Source organism: Balaenoptera physalus (genome assembly GCF_965194825.1).
Source record: "Balaenoptera physalus genome assembly, chromosome: 4".
NCBI lineage: Eukaryota > Metazoa > Chordata > Mammalia > Artiodactyla > Balaenopteridae > Balaenoptera > Balaenoptera physalus.
In genome coordinates, this window is record NC_138891.1 from 133,441,536 (window position 1) to 133,453,871 (window position 12,336).

General features: G+C 43.1%; 1 protein-coding gene across 4 annotated transcripts in view; it reads right to left on the reverse strand.

The window, feature by feature from the left end:
- TIAM1 (TIAM Rac1 associated GEF 1) overlaps positions 1-12,336 on the reverse strand; it is a 400,429-nt gene that overhangs the window by 269,098 nt on the left and 118,995 nt on the right. The window lies entirely within an intron of this gene.

The following is a 12,336-nucleotide window of genomic DNA, read 5'->3' on the forward strand; positions in this document are numbered from 1 at the left end:
GTCAGTGTTACACAGTCCGGTGGCTTTGAAGCCCAGCTGTGTCCCAGGCCACCCGTCCCTCCACTGAGTCACAGCCGAAGGTGCAAGCAAAGCGCTCTCTGCGCCCCTCCCTCGGTCTCCCCCAGACACGCTGATACCCCACAGCTTCCCAGCCAGGAACTCCCACCCTGCAACCAGCTCAGCGCTGGCCACGTCCAAGGCCTTGGGCACGTCACTAAACACCTCTGGCCTCCCCTTCCTCCTCTCTACGATGAGAATTCAGGGAGATCATTCATGAATGCACCCCTTACCTGGATGGCACTCAGGCATGGGGAATTATTCTTGGGATCATTATTGCATGTGCCGATGAATGCATGAGAAATTTATTTCTTGGAAGCAATGTAAAATAATGAAAAGATTCACTGGTACCAGTAAGCAAGAGATGCATCATCATTAAACAACAAAGTGATAAAAACAGGGTGGTGACACATTTTGTATAGTGATGGGCCATTTTAAACATGTATTTAAAGTAAAGAAGACCCACCTCGAGCAAAATGCCACCTTCCCCAAGAACTTGACCCTTCGTGAACAGATAAACCTCATCAGTACTTGCAAGGGAACTGCTAAGATGAGCACATTTAGACACTGATATGACAGCACTTAAAATACTCCTTCTGGACACGAATTCAGCAGTAAAATACGTTAGACGCATTTAAAGTTCACACCCTTGGATCCAGTAAATCTGCATCTCGAATTTTTAATCTAGAGATATAATAAAAGATGCAAAGATTTATACATAAGCCCCACAACTAAGAAAATCAAAAAGTGGAAAACTAAATGTTGAACCAGAAGAAACAAGTCTGCTACATCCTTATGAAAAACTACTATGCAATTTTTAAAAGGGTGACTTTAGGAAAAATATCTATCAGGAAAGTTTGAGCTCCCCGAAAAAGTGGTAAATGGATTAGACTGGATTAGAAGCATACACTTGACTTTGTCACATAATAATACATCATAGTACAGAAAACAGGCTTTGAAAGGAAAAAAACTCCTTGGGGCCAAAAGCATGGTCCAGGCCAGTGAGATCAGCCACTCTGCCTATGGACAGACCCAGGGGCCAGAGCCTCCCACTTTCCCGACACCCCCTCTGGACGCTCCAAAAATCTCAAGGAATTTGGACGCTCCAAAAATCTCAAGGAATTGAGTGTGAAAAACAACTATTTCAAGAAGGCTTATTAAGGGATATTTGTGAAAGAATTTTCCAGCATCCTGTATGCAAGTCAACTTGAAGCCTCTGAAGATAACTGAATTCAACATAGGTTCTCAGCAAAGAATGCAAGATTGTCCAAAATGTTGCGCCAATTTAGAATTGAAGTGACCACCTGATTTGTTTTGTTGTTGTTACTGTTATTGGTGACGGTGGTTTTAGCCAAATCTATTCGTCTCAAATCTTTTCTCAACAACATAGCATTGCCTTCAGAACTCAAATTTCTATGTAGTTAGTTAAATGGTGTCCCTGAAAATTCACCTCCACCTGGTTCTGTCCACGTAACTCCATAAAGTGATCTTATTTGGAAACAGGGTAGGGTCTTTGCAGATGTAATGAAGTTAAGATGAGGTCACACTGGATTAGAATGAGCCCTAAAGCCAACGACTGGTGGCATTAAAAGAAGAGGAGACACACAGAGAATAAGGTCATGTGAAGACAGAGGCAGAAATTGGTTGGTGCAGCTACAAGTCGAGGAATGCTAGAGACTGCCGGAAGCCACCAGAAGCCAAGAAGAGGCAAGGAAGGATTCGTTCCTAGAGCCTTCAGAAGAAGCATGACTCTGCCAACACCTAGATTTTGGACTTCTGGACTCCAGAAATATGAGAGAATGAAATTCTGTTATAAGCCACCAAGTTGGTGGTGATTTGTTAAGACAGCCCTAGTACACTAATACAGTGTACAAGCAGAAGTCCCAAAAACAAGAGAAGATAAACACACAAAGAAGAATTGTTATGGACTGAATGTTGTGTCCCCCCAAAATTCATTATGTTGAAGCCCTAATCCCCAATGTGATGTTATCTGGAGGTGGGTCTTTTGGGGTGGTGATTAGGTCATAAGAGTGGAGTTCTCATGAATGGGATTAGTGCCCTTCTAAGAAGAGACATGAGAGAATCTCTCTCTCTGCTGTCAGAGGACACAACAGAAGATGTCCCTCTACAAGCCAGGAAGATGACTCTCACCCGTGCCTTGATCTTGGACTTCCCAGTCTTCAGAATTGTGAGAAATAAATGTGTGTCGTTTAAGCCACCCAGTCTATGAAGCTATTGTTATAGCTGCTCGAGCTAACTAAAACAGGATTACCAGAAGGAAAGTGTGCTAAAGACACACATTACTTTACAGCTCCATCTCAGATCGGGTGTAGGGAGTGGGAGACAGTTAGGAAGAAAAGCTGAAAGAGCTAAATAACGTTAAGAGTTTATTAGCAGTTATCTTGTTTCTCAGACCAGTGGTTCCTAAGCATCTGTGTGCATAAGCATTACCCGGCAAGAGCATTAGAATGCAGACTGCTGAGCCCTCCCATCCCAGACCCTGATGCAATCGATGGTATGTTTTTAACAAGTACCTTCATGTTCTGACAAAGCTGGATTCCTGCTCACACTTAGAAAGACTCTGCTGGGGATTCAACAGGTACATGTAACAGAAACATCCTCTTTGGAGATGCACATCTACGTACCTCTCCAGCCTAGTCTCTCAGGTCCCTCTCCAGCAACCCCAGAGCACATGACCCCTTCATGCCTGAGCTCACACCATCCATGACTGCTGCCAGGAATGTCCTGAACCTCCTTTGCACCCACCTTTGCCTGGCTACTCCTGCACTCATCAGCACAGGCCTGACTGCCTCCAAGAAATCTCCCTGACCATGAACTGACCACTCACTCATTCATTCACCATCTCTCGAGAGCCAACGAAGAACCAATGTTCTTGGTACCCAGAAAGATGAGCTCCACAGAATTGATATTCTTGTAGGTAAAGACACAATAAACACACACGTAGTGGCTAGGAGCTGGACTCTGGAGCCAGACTGCCTGGCCTCGAATCCCGGGACAAGCTCTACCCACCACAGTTGCCAGGATTCAGTGAGTTGATACTTGTAAGAGTGCAATAAAAGATCATTATTACTCAATAAACAAGATAATTTCAGATTCCCATACATACAATAATAAGCAGAGGACCATGATAGAGTAACCTAGTACTCTACCATGGGGTGGACATCATGCGGTATGGGAGGGTTATTTAGGGTAGACTTTTTTTTTTTTAAAGATTTATTTTTTTGATGTGGACCATTTTTAAAGTCTTTATTGAATTTGTCACAATATTGCTTCTGGTTTTCTTATGTTTTGGTTTTTTGGCCATGAGGCATGTGAGATCTTAGCTCCGTGACCAGGGATCGAATCCACACCCCCTGCATTGGAAGGCGAAGTCTTAACCACTGGACCACCAGGAAGTCCCTAGGGTGGACCTTGAAGGAGCTGTGTCATGAGGCTTGGCCAGTCTCAGGGATCCGACACTTTAGTTTCCAGGTGACAAAATCTCAGATGTCAGAGAGCTGTTATCCAGCATCTCTGCATGCAGCATGGCCCTTGGCAAGGACTTATCTATTCTCATCATAAAGATTTGAGCGAGACAGTCCTTCAAGCAGCTCTTAGAGCAGGGGGGCTGACGGACGGAGGCACAGCAAGAGAAGAAGGACAAGGCAGACACTCCTGGTGGCTGTGACCAACCGTGACCAGCCTCAGGTACATCTGATGCCATCCTTTGGGAACCCACAGAAATTCTAAAAGATGCTACAGGTGAATAAGAGTTCCACAGGCCCAGGTAAAAGCAAGGATGACAACGTTAATTACCAATGCCAATGCAACTGCATGGAATCCACATGCTGGGGAGGCCTGCTGACAATATGAACTCTACGTCTGCAACCATGGGCTACTTCCCTGATTACCGTGTAGGGTACTCCAGGGTGGGGATGCATCTATCTTTGAATGCACACAAACTAGAGCTAGCGGCATATAATAAATGTAGTGTTGGATGAATAAAGGAACGAATCTACAAATGGTCCTGGGTAATAATACATCAAAGCATAACACTATATCTACCTGAAACTAATATAATATTGTAAATCAACTTTATTTCGGTTAAAACACATACACCATGATGGTTAGATTGCCTGGAAATGGTAATGGCTGGATCTTGCATGCCACAACTTTTGATCATCTTGTAGGATGCTAGATATCAAGGTAAGTGATGTTTGATGAAACAGGCCCTAAAGCTATGATGGACTGGTCCATGATCTCACATCTACTTACCAGGCATGACAGGTACTATCCATAAATGGCAGCTCATAGCATCCATTTCCACCTATAAGTTTAGGCCGAGAAAAACTTGATACCCTGCAGCTGCTGGCACCATTCAACTCCTTCTTGCCTGTCTCCCAACTTCTTATGTTTCTATGTCCCAGTGAATCTAAAAGAACTGCCTGATCATTTATTGCTTTAAAAAGTTCTGACGCCTTCAGCACTGACACTTTGAAGGAAACAGCTCCCTCCAGAAGACTGTGGTGCCCTCTAGAAAAGCCTCTAGGGGATATGCCACCTCCACTCCCACTCATGGTGAGTCATAATTAGGAGGGGAATGCTGAGGGTACCCAGAATTAAAGGATGAAAATCTGAGATCTGTAGGATAAAGCTTCTGACCTTTGCTTTAAGATTCTTCACAACCCTCCCTGCCTCCATCCTGTAGCTGGTCCCCATGCTGTGGCCACAACAGGCTCCTTGATGCCCCATCCCTGATGAACACACTGAGTATCTTTACACTTTTGCTCGTGACCTCTGTTCAGAAGTTCCTTTCCCTCCGCACACATGGTGGCTTCCTAAGACATTTTATTCGTCTGTCAAAATCCCAATCAGGCATCATCACTGCTCCTTAAAGATTCCCTTGAATGCTTCAGGGAGATCCACCCATGTTCCAGTACCCACGGTCCAGACTCTGGGACACCCATCAGCATGGGCTGTCTGTCCTATGACACGGTGAGCTCCTCAAGGACACGAACAGGGTCTCACTTTTTACCACATCATCATCGCCAACAGAGTCACTTAATAGACACTGTTCGGAGGGATGCCCCAGTGTGAGATCTGTGGACAGCAAGCATCCTGAAGATGTGGCCAGTAAGTCAGAGCTCCCCTCACCTCTGCCCATTATACACTTTCAAAGCACCCAAAGTTTCTCCATTACAGAAATCAGCACTTTGTGATTAATACCTAGGTAGAAATTCACTTAATGTCCATCTTCCCCACAAGACAGAGAGCTCTTTAGAGCCAAGGGGATGTGTCTGGTATTTACTGCTCTATCTCTCGGCCCCAGCCCTATATCTGGCTGTTGGCATTAGGAGCAATCAAATGGTGATAAACGAACCCTTCACATGTGAGATCAGTTGACACCTTGGAAAGTTAGACACGAACCTTGCAAACTTATGCTGAGTTAAAGAAGCCAGTCACAAAAGGCCACAAATTTATGATCCCATTTATATGAAACATCCAGAATAGGCAAGTCCATAGAGACAGAAAGTAGATTAGTGATTGTCTAGGGTGGAGTGAGGGGGAGGTCTGGAGGGAAACTGGTAGTGACTTTTGATGGGTATAAGGTCTCTTCTGAAATTGACTGTGGTGATCATTGCACAACCCTGAGAATATGCTAAAAATCACTGGCTTGTCCACTTTACATGGTGAATCACATGGTATATGAATTATATCTCAATAAAGCTGTTCAAAAAAAAGATATACAAGTTCTGCTGTTCAGGATACTCAAAGATTAAGTCAGCTCAAGAAGGGTAAATGGTATCATCAGGAGAAACCATGGAAATCTTTAGAAGACATATAATTTTTTAATAGACGCAGATTTTATTTTATTTAGTATCCTATAACTAGAACTTAAGAGAATGCTTGAAAGCATCTGAATTTCTTATTTTTTTTTATAAATTTATTTATTTTGTTTATTTATTTTTGGCTGTGTTGGGTCTTCGTTGCTGCATGCGGGCTTTCTCTAGTTGCGGTGAGCGGGGCCTACTCTTCATTGCAGTGTGAGGGCTTCTCATTGTGGTGGCTTCTCTCGTTGTGGAGCACGGCTCTAGGCACGCGGGCTTCAGTAGTTGCGGTACGCGGGCTCAGTAGTTGTGGCTCGCGGGCTCTAGAGCACAGGCTCAGTAGTTGTGGCGCACGGGCTTAGTTGCTCCGCAGCATGTGGGATCTTCCCGGACCAGGGATCGAACCCGTGTCCCCTGCCTTGGCAGGCGGATTCTCAACCACTGCGCCACCAGGGAAGCCCTGAATTTCTTATTTTTAAGGTACTGGAAACTGAGGTGCAGAAGTTCAGTGATGTGTCCAAGGTCTTACATCCAGTCTGTAGTAGCTTAAGGTCCAAATTCAATCACAGTAGCATCATTTACAACAGTCAAAAGATGGAAGCAACCCAAGTATCCATGGACAGGTGACTGGTTAAACAAAATGTGATACATATATTCAAGAGGATATAATTCAGCCTTAGAAAGGAAGGAATCCCTGCCACATGCTACAACATGGATGAAACTTGAGACATTATGCTAAGCAAAAGAAGCCAGACACAAAAGAACAAACACTGTATGATTCCACTTATATGAGGGACCTAGGATAATTGAATCCATAGAAATAGAAAGTAGAATGGTGGTTGCCGGGGGGCTGGGGGAGGAAAGAATAGGGAACTGTGGTTTAATGGATACAGTTTCAGTTTTGCAAGATAGAAAGAGTTCTACAAACTGATTACACAACAATGCGAATGTACTCACTACTGACCTGTACACTTCGAAATGGTTAAAATGATGAATTCCGTGTTACGTGTATTTTATCACAATTTACAGTAATTTTTTCAAAAAAGAGAGAGAGATCCAACCTCAAGTGTCCTAACTCTTATCCTAACCAAACTCTGCAGTGTGGCCCTCCCAGACCCAGCAGAATGCTCACATAAAAAGGAGAAGTACGTCCTGCTCTGTCAGACTTCACTGATAGAGAAATGAGAGTCAGTTTCTCCAAGGGACTGCTTCCAAGGAATTTCAAGAATTTTAACAAATCTCAGCAGCACTGATCAGTACACAGATCAATAAAATAGAGGCCACTCCACAGGTCTGAGTGTTCCCACAACAAAGTCCTGCCAGAAGGTAAGTGGGTGGCTTCAAAAGGTAGCCAGTGATGGGGTCGGAGCAGGTCAGACAGCTTTCTCCAGGACAGAGCTTCTCAGACTGAACTGAGCATAGAATCAACCAGGGATCTTGTGAAAATGCAGGCTCTGGTTTGCCTGGGTGAGGCCTGAGAATCTGTATTTCTAACAGGTTCCCAGATGATGCAGGTGCAATGCTGGTCCCAGGAACCACTCTTTGCCACATTTGAGTGGCCAGGGTAGAGATGAAACTCCACACCACATTCCTCTCCCCAAATGAGAAGCTATCTTCATGGGCTGGAGGCTCCACGGAATCATTCCATCTTGAATGGAACTAAGCACACTATCACAAGCCAATACATTTCAGCTACTTTTAGCTTGAGTTAGAAAACATACATATTCAAATTTTATGGTTTATGAAAATGTAAGTTTGATTTATATTAAAACTGGGTCAGGAGTTGACTGCTTGATTCTGGGGGGCCGGGAGTTGGGGGAACCAACTGTGGTCCATTCTTTAAAGGGAATATTAAATATGACTTAAAACTCAGAAGTTGGTGGAATTTGGTCTAATATCTGATTCACAAACTTGTTCAAGTCCCTTGGCAAAACGTACTGGCAAAAGCCACAACACAGACAAAGCCCAAACATTCTGCTCTACATAGTCATAGACAACACGGTTTTTTAACCCTGGTCTTCATGAAGTTTTGGTTTTCATGCCAGTTCCTCGTAGAAATTAACAAGGAAGGAAAGTCATCTGCATAGTAACAAGAGGTTTGTAAGGGCTGGAGCCTGCAATCAACAGGACAGATGTTACAGAGGAAAAGACAAAAGCCAAGAGAAAAGTGAAAATGACAGATAATGTTTTTAGGGTTAGAGGTCACCAATTAAAATTAAAAGTATTAGGGAGGGGAAAAAAAACTTTTTAAAAAGAGAAAGCAAATAATTGGCTCCTTGCAATCAAAAACTATCCCAAAATACTCTACAGAAAATGAGATGTGACCACAGAGAACTTTACAACTTTACACCAAATGAGCTTCTAACTTTCAGGGCAGTTGCTAATACCCGTTCCTATATCCATGTCAACTAATTAGCCCTCTCATTTTATTGCTGTGACAATTACTATGTCCCCAGAATAACAGAGGATGGTTTACCTATTACTCACAAGATCTATTAAGTGATTATCTCAAGATTCAAAGCATGTAACTTCCACCTGTCTTTACTTGTTCCCAAGTTGATTTAATTAAAAAAACAAACAAACAAAGAAAACTTCACCTAAAGGACACGAATAAACAACTCAAATAAAAACCTCAAGATGTTACAGGAGAAAGAATACAGTGCTCAGTATTAGCCACTGTGCAGTAAGAGAAGATTTTTCATGCTCTCTCCTGGTGGCGCCACTGGTACGATCTTTTTGTGTAAATTGGCAACACGTAAGACTCTTTACAATGTTTAGATTCTCTGACCTAATAAATTCCTCTTCTGAGGATCTATCCTCAAGAAATGATCCAAAATTTAGAAAAAGCGCCAGATGGAAATAAAGACATCCCCTGCAGTATTTAGTCACAATAGAATACGAATGAGACATGAACACCGGGGGTTTTGTACTGTCATTGTAGCTAAACAGGAACTACATTTCCCAGAATCCCCTCTCCTGGGCAGTACTGGTTCAGGATAGGCCATGAGGGGAGTTCACCCAGGATTTGAAAGCACAAGTGGAGAAGCAGGTGGGGTCAGGGTGGTGAGCTCCTATGGTGCGGCAATGGGGACAGTCCCTCCAGCTCCTGAGCCAGACACATGTGCAGCTCCAAGGGCAGGGGCAGGGCGTCTTCTGCAAGTCACCCTGACTCATCATCCAGGTGGGAGGTCGTGAGAGACTTGGGCTTCCATGTGTCCTGGTTCTTCCCGCTCCACCTGCGGCTGTTCTTCCTGACACGTCCAGCCAAACGCAGAGACAGCAGCCTTCCACAGACTTCTTGCAGCTCTCACAAGTGCACGGGGTCAACTTCCCATGAGAAATCCCTCTTCCACACCCCTCACTATGATGGTTAACTTTGTGTGCCTACATGACTAGGCTAAGGGATGCCTAGACAGTTAGTAAAACATTATTTCTGGGTGTGTCTGCAAGGGTGTTTCTGGAGGAGATTAGCATTTAAATCAGTAGACTGAGTAAAAAATGATCAACCTCACTAATGTGGGTGGGCATCATCCAATTCCCTGAGGAGAACACAATGGTGAAGGAAGGGTGAATTTGCTCTCTCTGGCCTAGGACATTCACCTTCTCCTGCCCTCAGACATTGGCACTCCTGGTTCTCAGGCCTTCATACTGGGACCAGGACTTAACACCATCAGCTCCCCTAGTTCTCAGGCCTTCAGATTCTGATTCAATTACACAACTGGCTTTCTTGGGTCTCCAGCTTGCAGACAGCAGGCAGATCATGAGACTTCTCAGCAATCATAATTGCATGAACCAATTCCTGTAATAAATCTCAACATCTCATAGAGAGAGAGAGAGAGAGGTAGGTAGACTCTATCGGTTTGTTCTGTTTCTCTGGAGAACCCTGACTAATATACTCACCAAACCCTAACTGATACATAAACAATGCATGCAAATGAGATTCAAGTAAACTTCAGCACAGCACTCCACAGCATGTTAAACACTTGTTAAAACAGATATTTACAAAGTATTTAAGGACACTTGCAACACAACCGCTTTTCCCATTAACTGAGGAGGAATGTCAAGCTAGAAATTAAATTTATTTATTATACATACTATAAATAATAAACACAGACAAAGAGGAAAAAAAGACTCCATCAAAGTACAACTGAAAGGTAAACAGTTCAATCTAGGTGGAACTAGAAATTAGCTTTTGTTTCTTTCTTCTGGTATTTTGTAATTTTTAAATTTTCTATAAGTTTTCTCTATTTTTTAATAAACTTTATTTATTTATTTATTTATTTTGGCTGCGTTGGGTCTTCGTTGCTGCGCGCGGGCTTTCTCTAGTTGCAGCGAGTGGGAGCTACTCTTCGTTGCAGTGCGTGGGCTTCTCATTGGGGTGGCTTCTCTTGTTGCAGAGCATGGGCTCGAGGTGTGCAGGCTTCAGTAGTTGCAGCATGCGGGCTCAGTTGCGGCACACAGGCCCTAGAGCACATGGGCTTCAGTAGTTGCAGCCTGTGGGCTCAGTAGTTGTGGCTCACGGGCTCTAAAGCTTAGGCTCAGTAGTTGCGGCACACGGGCTTAGTTGCTCCGTGGCATGTGGGATCTTCCCGGACCAGGGCTCGAACGCGTGTCCCCTGCATTAGCAGGCAATTCTTAACCACTGAGCCACCAGGGAAGTTCCTCTACATTTTTTTAGAATTAAAATTATTTAAGACTATGTGGAGAAGCTAAAGACCCAAAATAGCCAAAGTAATATTGAATGAGAAGAACAAAGTTGGAGGATTGACACTACCCAACTTCAAGACTTTCTACAAAGTTACGGTAATCAAGACAGTGTGGTATTGGCAAAATAATACACAAATAGATCACTGGAACAAAACAGAGAGCCGAGAAACAGATCTGAATAAACAGAGTGAACTGATTTTTGACAAAGGAGAAAAGGAAATACACAGAGAAAATATAGTCTTTTCAACAAATGGTGCTGGAACAACTGGACATCCACATGTAAAAAGAAGAATCTAGAAACAGACCTTATGCCCTTTACAAAAGTCAACTCAAAATGGATCACAGACCTAAATGTAAAATGTAAAACTATAAAACTAAAACATGAAACTACAAAAGATACCATAGAAGAAAACCTACATGACCTTGGTTCTGGCAATGACTTTTTAGATACAACACCAGAAGCATGATCCATGAAAGAAATAACTGATAACCTGGATTTCATTAAAATTAAAAACTTCTCCTCTGCAAAAGACAATCACAAGAGAATGAGAAGGCAAGTCACAAACTGGAAGAAAACATTTGCAAAACACACTTCTGATAAACGACTGTTATCTAAAATATACAAACAACTCTTAAAACTCAACAATAAGAACACAAACAACCCAATTAAAAAATGGGCCAAAGACACCTCACCAAAGAAGATACACGGATGGAAAACCAGGGTATGAAGAGACGCTTCACATCAGATGTGATCAGAGAAATGCAAACCAAAACAACAGTGAGATACCACCACACACCTATTTGAATGGCCAAAATCCAGAACACTGACAGCACCAAATGCTGACAAGCAATGTGGAGCAATAGCAACTCTCATTCATCGCTGGTGGGAACGCAAAGTGGTACAGCCACTTTGGGAGACAATTTGGTGGTTTCTTACAAAATTAAACATACTCTTCCCATACAATCCACTAACCGCATTCCTTGGTATTTACCCAAAGGAGTTAAAAACTTACATCCACACAAAAACCTGCACACAGATATCAATAGCAGTTTTATTCATAACTGCCAAAACTTAGAAACAACCAAGATGTCCTTCAGTAGGGGAATGGACAAACTGTGGTACATCCGGACAATGGAATATTATTTGATGCTATAAAGAAATGATCTGATAACCATTAAAATACGACCAGATTTAAAAAAAAAAAAAAAAAAAGAAATGAGCTGGACTTTCCTGGTGGTGCAGTGGTTAAGAATCCACCTGCCAATGCAGGGGACATGGGTTCAATTCCTGGTTCAGGAAGACCCACATGCTGTGTGACAACTAAGCCCGCGAGCCACAACTACTGACCCCATGTGCCTAGAGCCTGTGCTCCACAACAAGAGAAGCCACCACGATGAGAAGCCCGTGCATCACATTGAGAAGTAGCCCCGGCTCGCTGCAACTAGAGAAAGCCCGTGCGCAGCCAAAAACAATAATAAAATAAAATAAAAACAGAAAGAAAAGAAATGAGCTATCCAGCCACGAAAAGACATGGAGGAACCTTAAATGCTATCACTAAGTCAAAGAAGCCAATCTGAGAAGGCTATATACCATATGGTTCCAACTATACAACATTCTGGAAAAGGCAAAACTATGGAGATAGTAAAAGAATCACTGGTTGCCAGGAGCTTGGGGGAGGGAGGCAGGATAATTAGAGGATTTTTAGGGCAGTGAAACTATTCTGTGTGATAATTACAACGGTAA